Source organism: Mastomys coucha, unplaced genomic scaffold (assembly GCF_008632895.1).
Source record: "Mastomys coucha isolate ucsf_1 unplaced genomic scaffold, UCSF_Mcou_1 pScaffold7, whole genome shotgun sequence".
NCBI lineage: Eukaryota > Metazoa > Chordata > Mammalia > Rodentia > Muridae > Mastomys > Mastomys coucha.
The window spans coordinates 75,997,441-76,007,672 of record NW_022196913.1 but is presented as its reverse complement, the minus strand read 5'-3'; positions in this window follow the sequence as shown (position 1 = coordinate 76,007,672).

The window sequence follows — 10,232 nt, the reverse complement described above, 5'->3', positions numbered from 1 at the left end:
GGTTTTTCGAGACAGGGTTTTTCTGTCCTGGAACTCACTCTGTAGACCAGGCTGGCCTTGAACTAAGAGATCTGCCTGCTTCTGCCTCCCAACTGCTGGGATTAAAGGCGTGTGCCACCACTGCCCAGCTCATAAATTGACTTTTATATAAGGAGAGCACAAGGGACCTAAGCTTAGTATAACACACTCCACAGCTAACTGTCCTAGACAAGTAGATAAGAGCCTTATTGTCATTTATCCACCCTGACAGGATTTTGTTTTTTTTGTTTTGTCTTGTTTTGTTTGAGACAGGGTTTCTCTGTGTGTAGCCTTGGCTGTCCTGGAACTCATTCTGTAGACCAGGCTGGCCTTGAACTAAGAAATCCACCTGCACTGGGTGGTGGTGGTACACGCCTTTAATCCCAGCACTTGGGAGGCAGAGGCAGGCGGATTTCTGAGTTCGAGGCCAGCCTGGTCTACAAAGTGAGTTCCAGGACAGCTGGGGCTATACAGAGAAACCCTGTCTTGAAAAAAAACAAACAAACAAAAAAAAAAAAATCATGTACACAGGATGCCTTCCTCTAAGGTGGGGTTCAAAAAGTCAGCAGTGGCCATGAGGTTTTTATAGGACATAGGTAGGGAGGTTTCCAAATTTGGGATCTGACAAGCAAACTAGGCAGGGGTACAGGAGCAGAACACAAGTGTAACTAGCTAGTCCTAACAACCTTCTGAGACAAAGACACGGTTTCAAGGTGGGCATAACAAGGAAGACATGACTAGATGGTCATTGGTGCACAGATAACCTTTTGAAGGAAAGGTAGGGTTGCAAGATGGTTATTATACATTTTGAAACAAAGACATGGCTGCCATTTCCTGGACCAGGCAGTACAGAACCATTTGTACTTAAGGTTACAAGTGGGGCATAGTATAGTCCTTGAGAGACCGTGGTTTCGTCATAAACAAGAATGAACCTAGTTGTCTTTACTACATGATGGCTTTCAGGCTTCAGATGGAGGCGGGCTGGCTCATCAGTGACTGTATGAGGACACAGAAGACCAATGCCATGGGATGAGAACGTATTAACTACATTGTTTGAGAAGAGGCCCACAAATCACCTCAGGGCTATGTGGAGAGCACCAGGGTTTGGTCAGAGATAAAAAGAGGGGAGGAGGGAAGGCTGGGGCCAGAGCCTTTATTGGAACCTTCGAGAAGGCAAGACAGAGTTGGCTAACTTGCGTAACTTCAGAAGGTTTTGGGCTATTGAGCTAGGCCCTCTCTGTACATTATTGTACTGCCTGGTAGCCAGCCAGGGATGGTCAGGCAGAAAGGAAACTGGCCATCAGAAGCAGTGGAAATGAAAGGAAAAATTAAAGCTTTAGACCTGTGCTGACTAGGAAGAAAAGTTATGGGCCTAAGAATCCATCACAAGCTGGCCCACATAGGCCTGGGAAGGAGCAAGCAAGTTGTTAGATAATCATAAGAGCTGGCAGGTCAAGAAGACATAAAACGATAAACATAGAAGAAAACATGTCTAGGCAAATGAGGACATGTCCAAGGCCCAGGCCTGCAAAGACATGCCTGGAAGACACTAAGTAATGGACCACCTGGTCCTCTCAGATATGGTTTAAGGTCAGATGCTCTGTTGACTCAGATTAACACCAACCTTAGGAATTTTCCACTCTGTTCTGCACGTAATAGTTAATATTTGAACTAGCCAATCGTGTATGGCCACACTGATCCCTTTGTTCCCCCAGGCCTTTTCCCTATATAAATCCCTAACTTTCAAGCCTCATGGTCGGCTCCACTATCTCCTGCGTGAGATAGGTGTGGTGCCGAACCAGAGCGCCCTGAAATTAAAAATACCTCTTGTAATTGCATCAAGATGGTCTCTCGTGATTCCTTGGGTGTACGTCCTCCCGAGATTTGAGCGGGGGTCTCCCCCAAGGGTCTTTCAGAAACAGGAAGTGTTTGAGGATGAAGACTTGGAATGGACTTGTTTGCATATGAAAGGAATATTCCTAAGCAAACTGTATTGTCTTTAGCTATTAGTACATCCTGGAAAGAGGCAGTCTCTCTCCAGGGCTGTAAGCCCTCTAAAATGTCTAAAATATAGGAAAATATTACTAATAAAGTCACAGAAATTTCAACAAGTAGTTTCCCTTAAATCATGTTCTCCTCTGTTCTTCCTTCAACCATGGGATCTACATCCATGAAATACAGGTATAATTTTTACTTTATATATAAGTAATATGGGATCTTCCTTTTCAAATTTTCCTACAGATGGGTAATTTTTGCTGTCTGTTATATGTAAAATTTATTAACACCAACACCAGCAAAATCCCTGACAAATTCAGTCAGGGAAGTTCAAGGGCAGGAGCCTTGGAGTCCCTCCAACCGACTCTTCCATGGTCTCTCTGGGAATCAGTCAGCAGACATTCTTCTATGCCTCCATGGCTGCACTATTGCTGAAATCAAACCAGAGCATATCTTTATAGCAAATGAGTATGTAACTAAAGCACTAGGAGCCACATCCATCCATACCACAGCAGTTATGTTTGGGGTGCTGCTAACCTTCTCATTGTGTTCTCCCCTTCAAAGTTACCATTCAAAAAGAAGCGCTTTGCTTAAACTCTTCCCAAACCTCTGGAAGTTAGAAACCTATCGAGGTGTTCTTAGGACATACTTCTCTGTACTGTATCATCTTGCTGTCACCAATGCAGTAAACAGGACTCAGACACACCAAGACCACCCATCAGACTGGGCCAACTGTACAGATTCAAACCTGGGCAGAAATCTCCCCCACAGTGAATCTCTGTGCGAATCCCTGACTGGAGAAGAATTTGTTTGGTTTTGTTTCCCACCCCATCGCCCAACAACAGCAAAACAAGGCAAGGATGGACACATTACACATTACATCCCATCATTTAAACAGCCCGTCCTTGAGTTTATTCATCTTCTTGAAATCTAATGATATGAATGGTATGGAAAGAACTAGAAAAATGGAATGGTGGAAGGTGAGGCACACCCTTCCCCAGAATGACAGGCAGGATTTGTCACTTCAGGAAGATGCCAGGAACTTTAGTATAGTTCCTAGACACACATACCTCCCTGAAGCCCAGAGCTATGGAGACATGTATACTGCCTAGGACCAAATATGTAACATGTATCCTAGGCTGGTTTCAAACTTGCTATGTAGTCAGTGATGGCCTTAAACTCTTGGTCCTTCTGCCTCTACCTCCAGAGTCTCAAATCACAGGGGCATACTACAAGCCAGGCTTCATTCTACTAATTTATATTTTGTTTTGTTAAAATGCACATATTAAAGAAATCCAACATTGGTTCTAAAAGACAGTCATTTCTAACACGCTACCTTCTCAGCAATAGCTCCTTGGAATTACTTCAGCCTTTCAGCATTTGTGGGTATGTCATATCTAAATAACATCCTTATTTACTATTTCTTGGGATTTTCCCTGCTCTTAGGCATTACATATGGACCTCCCACAATGGCAGAATACACTGGGGTTTTTTTTTTTTTTCAGGTCTTCTCCACACTAAGGTGGCTACTCAAAGTGATTTTACATTCCTTAATCATCTCAAGGAACTTATAATGTGTGGTTAAAATATCTCAGTAGATAAGCTGAGATGGCTCAGTGGATAAAGGCCTGAGCACACAATGACCAGAGTTTGATCCCTGGAACCCACACAAGATTAAAGAGAGTTAACTCCAAGTTGTCCTCTGAACTCCACAGGTACACTGTGCCATGTGCGTGTGTGTCGCAAGTGCGCATACACACACACACACAAACACACACACACCCCACAGCTGATCCATATGCTTAACATCAGCAGTATGTAAATGCTACGTGCTGCTGAGCCACAGAATGAGGGATAATCAAGTTGCCTTGTGTAACTTTTAATCTTCCCAGTAGCTGAAACTTGTTTTGCTTATTCTTGGCTTTTTTCCTCCCCAATGTCCTTATTACCAATTAAATCCAAGTTATGTAATCTCCCTACAAACACATACTTATGAAACAATCAATCTCACCCTCTTGAAATTTCTTCTGTATTCAATGACCCTGACTGGTCTGCGGGCTGCCATCTTGGCCTCCTCATCCTCCTCTTCCATATTTCCTTCATCTCTTGGGCTAAATCTCTGTCTGGAGCATATGCCCCTCCCCACTTTTTTGTTTGTTCCCTTACTTTGGTGGAGCCCATCTTCCAATAAGCCTAGAAAGGATAATACAAAGAAAGGAAATATTTCAACACATTTCATGCCTTTCTCCATTGTTTTCTAGTATTCAATATTGCTCAAACACCAGCTTTTAATTTTTTGGGGGGAGGGTGGTTCGAGATAGGGTTTCTCTGTATAGTCCTGACTGTCCTGGAACTCACTCTGTAGACCAGGCCGGCCTCGAACTCAGAAATCCGCCTGCCTCTGCCTACCAAGTGCTGGGATTAAAGGTGCACACCACCACTGCCAGGTCAGCTTTTAGTTCTTTGATGAACTAATTCATTTTCCCTTGTTAGCACACAGAGGCTATGCTCTCTGTCCCATGTTCTACAGTGTCACACTTGTGCCTCCGTGTGGTTTTCCCCATCTGTTGTATCAGCACTCACTCATGGAGACTTTGAGACAATCAGTGTGGTAGTTTTCATAATTAGACTTTATGGCCCCTTCTCTGCTCTCTCCATCCTCCTTTCCTAGAATTCTTATCAGTCGGATGTTGTGAGTCCTGAAATTATCCCTCAATTGTCATTTCCTGTCTCTTCGCTTATTTGTCTAGACAGGGTCTCACTGTATAGCCCAAACAGCCTGGAACTCATTATGTGTATCTGCCTGCCTCTGCCTCCTGACACCACCGTTTCTTTGCTTTCTTATCCTTCTTTCTACATTTTTTTCAAGTTTACCTTTCGGTTTTTCTCCTGAGATAGCACTTCTACTAGTAGGTAGATGGAGCAACATTAAAATTGGGTTTCCTATTCTATTCCCCAGTGTTCTTTATTCTAAAATAGTACCAGGCTAATACTCTGATGTCTTTTTAAGGCCAGTGATGCCAAAGGTTCTCTGAAGTTTTCCTCTCCCAGCAGACTGTTGCTCAGGCTGCTTTCTTTCCTAGTTGCTATCTGGGGTCTCCAATTTCTGGTTATGCTTGGCTGTTACATCATGTAATAGAGCAAGGCTCTGGATATCTGGCTGTAAGGTTTGTGCAGGGAGCTAGCACTTCTCAAATGGGCCATGTGATTCTTTAAGAGAACTGCAGTTTCAAGTATCTTTTGGTATTTCTATTGGGTTGAGATAATTCCTACAGAAATTCTTCCATTGTCAGACTGTAGGCAAAGACTATCTGCTCCCAGGCTCACCTGGGCTGGAGAAGGAGAGGAGAAAGGCTTGAACCTTCACTGAGCCCCAGGCTTTTCAGCTGAGAATCACCGTCTCATCTGCTCTGAAGTACGGGAACCCTCAAACTATCTACCTACGTCTCAAACATTTTCAATTCTGTGACACAGCTCTTGCCTTCTGTCCTGTGTCTTGATGGCTTCTTTTGAAACTCCTTTACCATTGCACTTAGTAGGCCCTCAAGAGAAAGAGCACTCGTTCCAAACATGGCTGCACCAATAATCACTGAGATTTCTAATTTCTTTCATAATCTACTGCCTATGATTCACCCATTCACACATGTACTGAGTACCTACTATGTGCCAGGTGCTGGTTAATAAAGATATAGGTCAGGACCACAGGGTGCTCAAAGCCTGTATGAGTGTAGCTGGTTTAACAAGCTAGAACCACCAAGTGAGGCAACTGCTGGGGTCAGTGGAAAGAAGGCTCTGCGGTGTCCTGTAGGCCTTCTAACCTAGTTTGGAGGGATCATCTGGGCATACATTCACTCCATAAACATGTACTGGGCACCCACATCATACCAAGTGTTATATTAAATGCTGCCTACAAGCAATGAAATGGACACACACAGAAATACCTTGGCTTCTCCACTCCACAGCAGGCCTTGTCATCTTGGGCACTGTACTTTAGTCTATCCTCATTCCTGGACATCCAGATACCACGGGACCACTTATTAAAGACTTTTCCTTACCCCACTGGACTGTGTCTGATGCTGGTGTATTTGGCTGCTTTGATGGTTACAATTGTCGACTTGACAGGAGCTAGAACCACTTTGGAGGCAGACCTCTGGTCATGTCTACGAGGCATTCTCTAAACTATCTGAGGTGGGAAGATTCACCTAAATGGGGGCAGTACCATTCTATGGTATGGAGTCCTGAACTTAAGAAGATGAATTACATTAGCTGTCTAATTACATTCATCTATGTGCTTCCTGACTACAGAAGCACAACAAGCAGCTGACTCCCACTCACACCTGCATGCCTTCTCCACTGTGATGCTCTTTTTGCTGCCAAGATGGTGTAAGGAGCCATAATTTGTTGAAGAATGACACCCGGGACTCAAATAGTTTATAAACGCAAAGAGTGTTTTATTCTGCAGAAGTGCAGTATGCTGGGGCCTCCCATTACCAGAATAGAGAGACACCCAAGTAAGCTTGCAGGCCTGATTTAAAGCACATTATGGGAATTCTTGGGTAGGTGACCTCTATGTAAACCTGTTGGGTCCATCTCTACAGACTTTCCATTACAGGTGTTTTGGGGGCTGGAAACTTGCTGGGGAGGTCTGGAAACTGTTACTGGGGAAGTAGCTGAGGGCATCTGGACACTGCTGCTGACCCATTGTCCTTGCCTCAGGCCAGGTGGCGGGGCAGCTTCTGAGGCCTGGACTTGCTCTGTTCTTGGAGACAGAGATTTAGGCCTCATTCTTGAACTGCCAATCCGAAGCCTGTTGTGGAGTCAGCCTAGCCTTCTCAATGGAGTGCACTCTCTCAGGAGTCACTGTCCTCAGGTATTCTGTCACAGTGGTGGCAACAGGGGTAACAAAGCACAACCGTATTATCAGGCTTTATCCCAGGACTCTGAATTCCATGAACTGATGTGTACTGTACGGCCATCCTTCTCCCTCTAGCATGCACACGAAGGACCATAATTTTATAATATTTTGACATTGGGAAATGTGTTTCATCAAGTTTTAAAAGTACTTTGGCTATTCTCACCTCCCATAATTCAGAAAGGGGTTTCAACATATGTAAAGATGCCAACAGGATTTTGGTCGGGCCTACACTTACTTAGTAGATCAATGCAGAGATTACTGACATGGGTGTCATTCTGGATCTTCTGACCAACAAAGTTAAGATGCCTTTCTGTTTACTGAGATCCTCTGAAATGCCCTTCACCAGTGCTGCTTGGTATTCAGAGGACAAGCTTCAAGTCTCTCTTGCTAAGTCCATGCCTAAGTACTTTACTCTTTTTGATATACTTCTAATACCCCACATTACTGTTTAAACTTCTTTTAATTTTACTGAAATCAAGATTTGTCTTACAACCAAGAGTATTACATCACAGTTCAACTGGCAGCATGTTTTAAAGTGTTACATTACGTAAGTCTGTGGCTCCACAGAGTCAGTACAATCTGACACAAATGTGAAGTGTCTGTAAAACACCAAGGCAGAGGTGAGCAGTGGGCATCTGAACTGTCAATACAAACTCAGAAGAGAGGTTGGAATGAGAGCTGGAAATTCGGGAGTTGACTCAAGTGAGTGTGACATTCAGAGCCACAAGACTGAACAAGACTCCTTCAAGGCTAAAAGGCCTAGAGGAGACAAGGGGATCCAAGTGGCAGTCTCAAAAAGCCTCAAGCAGAAGGTGTGCAGGTAAAGAGGCAGCAAAGGACCCACTGTCGTTCTTCCTACTGTTGTCTCTAAGGAAAGCACTACAGAGACAGGAGCACCTCAGTGAGCCTGTTTTGGATGTTACAGGTGTGGTGGTAGTGTTTTGCTTTGTTTTGTTTCTTTCTTTGTTTGTTTTTGGTTTTTCGAGACAGGTTTTCTCTGTGTAGCCCTGGCTGTCCTGGAACTCACTCTGTAGACCAGGCTGGCCTGGAACTCAGAACTATCAACCTGCCTCTGCCACCCAAGTGCTGGGATTAAAGGCGTGCGCCACCACTGCCCGACTGCTTTGTTTTTTTGTTTTTTGTTTTTCGTTTTTTTTTTTTTTTAAGACAGGATCTGATACATAGCTCAGATTGTCCTTGAACTCACTACATAGCCTCTCAAATTTGTGGCTAACCATCTTCCTTCCTCATTCTCCTAGGTACTAGGATTACAGGTGTGAGCTTCTATACCCAGCTTGGACCTTGCCCCTTCTGTTTCCTAATATCCCCTTCCCCCAACACAACTTAATTAATTTAGGTATCAACCCACAACAGATACACTGAAAGAAATCCTTCAAATAACTTATCTATTGAGAGTTAATATGCTAGTAACTCACTAATTCCCTCATCGTAAGAACCCCAACACTATCCAAACAGATCAATAAGCCTTTCGTCTTTCATCTCCAGAGAAGCAGTTTCATTTCATGAGGTGGATTTTGGATAGCAAATCAGCAAGTTCTTATTGCATAATATCTTAAAGTGACTGCCTATACGCAGAAAAGAGAAAATATTACTAGAAGTACTTGTAGCGTTCACAATTAAATGCAAGAATGTGCACAGAATCCAAAGAGTTCACATCTAGTTTGCTGTCACTTTCCTGACACCAAAGCAAGAAAGACACCAGCTGGCAGCAAAGCAGAGGCACCCGCCTTCTACCAACTGTCACCACACACACACAGACACACACACACACGCACGCACGCACGCACGCACGCACGCTCGAGCGCTTACCCACTCCCGGTTCATCCTTCTCCTTTATATTTCAAATGCCCTAATCACCACACACAATTACCATTACATCATATTCTCTGGGCAATAGTGCTTAAACAAGGGAGTGAGCCAGACTCCTTCAAGGATAAAAAACACATAGGAGACAAGAGATCTGGATGGCAGTCTCAAAAAACAAAAAAGCTCAAGCAGAAAATGTGCGGATAAAGAGGAGGCAGCAAGGGAAACACTGTCAAGTTTACTGCTTGAACTCTGATTCCCCAGGGAACATCTGTAAGCATCCTCAAAGACTTAGTTGTCTCAAGTGAAAATGGGGTGCTTTTGGCCCCCTCCAGGAAGAAGGCATGGCTATCACTAAACACCTAGCGACTCCCAATAGAACAGGGTTAACAAAGCACTGTCCTGAGATAGAGAACTCCACCTACAGCTTTTATCAAGTTCTTGAATGAGATATGAATAAAAAAAATTCAAGGAATACTCAAGGAAAAGCAACAAACCAATCCTACTTTGCAACAGAAGTCTTCAGACCCCACCCCACGCCTGCAGACTTCATGGTCTAGTTCCAGTGTCCATTGTCACTTATGACTAGACAAACAGCTCTTTTTGTATTTCCCATATCCAGATCCTCCAAGACTTTCAACCCAAAAGGCAGATTAATACAACAGTAAATGTGACCACCATTAATAATTGTTATAGCTTCTTGACATATCTGTTCCAAACCTCAGTTTCTTTAGACACATTGTGTTCAATATCTATTTTTTTCAGCACTTTGTTAGCACTGGCTATATAGTAATAAAAATGAGCTTACAGATTACCATCAGCAATAGTAACAAAACTTAAACACATAACTGCTGCGGGCCAGCCGATCTGGGCCTCCCTCAATCCGTGGGAGAAACGGGGGTCCTAGTCAGGTCGACAAGGCTTAGGCGATGATGAGATGACAAACAGAGCCGACACGAGGGTGTGTTAGATCTGAATGTATTTCTTAGAAATGGCATCAGACTTTTATAGTCATTGCAAAAGAGAGATGGTAAATCTGGCAGCTCAATAGTTGAGGTACATCTGAGGCTATCTAAAACATACTGGGTCTAAAGCAACAGCTATCTCCTCTGAACTGGTGCTGTATCCCCGGGCCCAAGCGCTCTGGGCCCGGGGGACTGCAGATTGCATGAATCTGAGTCCTAGTCCATCTAAATTCTAGTCTTAGTCCTGCATTCGAGTCCAAGTCCTTCTTCTCCCAGTCCTTGTCCTAGTGAAAAGCAGGCTTAAGTAGTATACAGCAAGCAGGGCTGATGTCAAGAGTCATGTAGACAGGTGACCACATCAAGGTCAGTAGGGTCTGGTAGCTAGGTGTGAAACAGGAGGAAGAGGAGTGGAGCTCTCCCTGTTGAGGTATTTTGATATTCTTATGCTAATTCTCTGGTTCTTGTTGGAGGCAATGACCAGGAGGTTTCAATCTAGCATTTCTCTGCTAATT